General features: G+C 39.3%; 1 pseudogene; it reads left to right on the top strand.

The window, feature by feature from the left end:
* The first annotated feature begins 496 nt into the window (after window positions 1-496).
* Window positions 497-2,569, top strand: LOC109678211 (RNA-binding protein FXR1-like; annotated as a pseudogene).
* Window positions 2,570-2,932: the final 363 nt, after the last annotated feature.

The raw sequence follows: 2,932 nt of genomic DNA, 5'->3' as shown, positions 1-2,932 counted from the left end.
ACACTCACACACACTTAAGTCAGCACACATTAAAATGTACAGAAATAAGCCTAAGCACCATTTCTCTGTTTAATCTGGCACATTCTTCTGTTTTATAGCTTCAGTGAATTGATGTTTTATTATATGCTTTTTTGTTCCATGTGAGCTTGACAAAATGTTCTTAAAATTATCTTATGGGAAACACATAGAAAGTCTATTGAAATCAAATTCATGAAAATATCATTCATTTAAACACAAGTCCTTCACAAAGAGCTTACCAAGCTTGTAAATGTATTCACATTGGTGCTTATGAGGTTGTCACTTAAAAGTAGACATGAGAACATGCATCAAACAGATGCTGACAGATGCAGATTAAACAGATGCAGATCCTGTCATTTGTGCAGAACCCAGAAGAGGTTCTATGCTACCAGCTCCAGGGATGTGCCAAGGGCACAAATCAAGGAGGAAATGATGTCATGCAAAGTTGGCCATCAAGGTGTTCTTTCAGAATGGCCTTTGCGGTTCCAACATGGCGGAGCTGACGGTGGAGGTTCGCGGCTCCAACGGGGCTTTCTACAAGGGATTTATCAAAGATGTTCATGAAGACTCCCTTACAGTTGTTTTTGCAAATAATTGGCAACCAGAATGCCAGGTTCCATTTAATGAAGTTAGATTACCACCACCACCTGATATAAAAAAAGAAATTAGTGAAGGAGATGAAGTAGACGTATACTCAAGAGCAAATGACCAAGAACCAAGTGGATGGTGGTTAGCTAAAGTTCAGATGATGAAAGGAGAATTTTATGTCATTGAAAATGCTGCTTGTGATGCCACTTACAATGAAATAGTCACATTTGAATGACTTCGGCTTGTCAATCAAAATAAAACTAAAAAAAAGATACCTTCTTGAAGTTCACAGTGGATGTTCCTAAAGATTTGAGAGAGGCGTGTGCTAATGAAAACACACAAAGATTTTAAGAAAGCAGTAGGAGCATACAGAATTTTTTACCACCCAGAAACCACCCAGCTAATGATACTGTCTGCCAGTGAAGCAACTGTGAAGAGAGTAAATATCTTAAGTGACATGCATTTGCGAAGTATTCGTATGAAGTTGATGCTTATGTCCAGAAATGAAGAGGCCACTAAGAATTTGGAATGCACAAAACAACTTGCAGCAGCTTTTCATGAGGAATTTGTTGTGAGAGAAGATTTAATGGACCTGGAAATAGGAACACATGGTAGTAACATACAACAAGCTAGGAAGGTTCCTGGAGTTACCACTATTGAGCTAGATGAAGATACTGGAACATTTAGAATCTGTGGCGAGAGTGTTGATGCCATAAAAAAGGCTAGAGGTTTCTTGGAATTTGTGGAGGATTTTATTCAAGTTCCTAGGAATCTTATTGGAAAGTAATTGGGAAAAATGGCAAAGTTATTCAAGAAATAGTGGACAAATCTGGTGTGGTTCAGGTGAGGATTGAAGGAGACGATGAAAATAAACTACCCAGAGAAGATGGGATGGTTCCATTTGTTTTTGTTGGCACTAAAGAAAGTATTGGAAATGTGCAAGTTCTTTTAGAGTATCATATTGCTTACCTAAAGGAAGTAGAACAGCTAAGAATGGAACGTCTGCAGATTGATGAACAGCTTCGACAGATTGGTATGTGTTTCAGACCTTCTTCCACCAGAGGGCCTGAAAAAGAGAAAGGATATGCCACTGATGAAAGTACTGTCTCTTCTGTACAAGGTTCTAGGTCTTATAGTGGAAGAGGCAGAGGTCGTCATGGCCCTAATTACACCTCCGGTAATGGTACAAATTCTGAGCTGTCTGACCCCTCCGAGACAGTCTGAACGTAAAGACAAGCTGAGTGATTGGTCATTGGCAGGAGAAGATGATCTAGAGAGCCGACATCAGTGTGACAGCATGCCCAGGAGGAAGAGGCAGAAGTGTTTCAGGGAGTCGAGGTTGTGGTGGACCACGTGGTGGCAAATCTTCCATCAGTTCTGTGCTCAAAGATCCAGACAGCAATCCATACAGCTTACTTGATAACACAGAATCAGATCAGACTGCAGACACTGATGCCAGCGAATCTCATCACAGTACAAACCATCGTAGGCAGTCTCATAGACAAAGGACTAATGAACATGCTGTTCTGATGGATGGAATGATTGAATCTGATACAGCTTCAGTTAATGAAAATGGGCTAGGCAAAAGATGTGATTGAAGAGCATGGTCCTTCAGAAAAGGCAATAAATGGCCCAACTAGTGCTTCTGGCGATGAAATTCCTAAGCTACAGCATACTCCAGGAGAAGAAAAGATTAATACCTTAAAAGAAGAAACCCTCAAGAAGCAGCAGTCCTGAATGGTGTTTCATAAACTGAAGAAGTTCCTAGTTTACAATTCTTTTACATTACATTTACAATACTGCTTGTACAAGCTTACCAAAGATAGAATATGGATCGCCAGTCTTTACATCGCACTTTCAGTTCCTCTATTTGGAATTCAGAAAGGGGAGGGATCCTGAAGAAATCATATGTTAAACATACTTTGACACCTACTGTGTTAAATATATCATCAGATGTGCCTTGAGAATAGATATATTCATTAAAAAAAGTTGCTGGCTATAGGAAATATTTTGTTTTCAAAATATGGCAGATATGGGGGGAGGTGGGTGGGGTCCCTAACATAATATTCTTTATGAAAAGCATTAGCTGCTTTTGTTACATTTTTAATAATATGCAACCACTTCTTCACCTGAGGAAAACTAGAATGAAATGCAGTCTAAAATGTTTTGCACTGAATTGTAATTTCATTAGTTTAGTCTGGAAACTGGTCTGTTTTAATGTGTTTCTTAATGCTGTATGTAGAGGAAAGTCTGCAGACCACTGGAATACATTTGTTAATTCTCATCTGCAGGGACACTGGGTGATATTGGCAGTGACTGTTCTACA

This window comes from Castor canadensis, chromosome 11 (assembly GCF_047511655.1).
Source record: "Castor canadensis chromosome 11, mCasCan1.hap1v2, whole genome shotgun sequence".
Classification (NCBI taxonomy): domain Eukaryota; kingdom Metazoa; phylum Chordata; class Mammalia; order Rodentia; family Castoridae; genus Castor; species Castor canadensis.
This window is presented reverse-complemented; position numbering and strand designations above follow the sequence as displayed.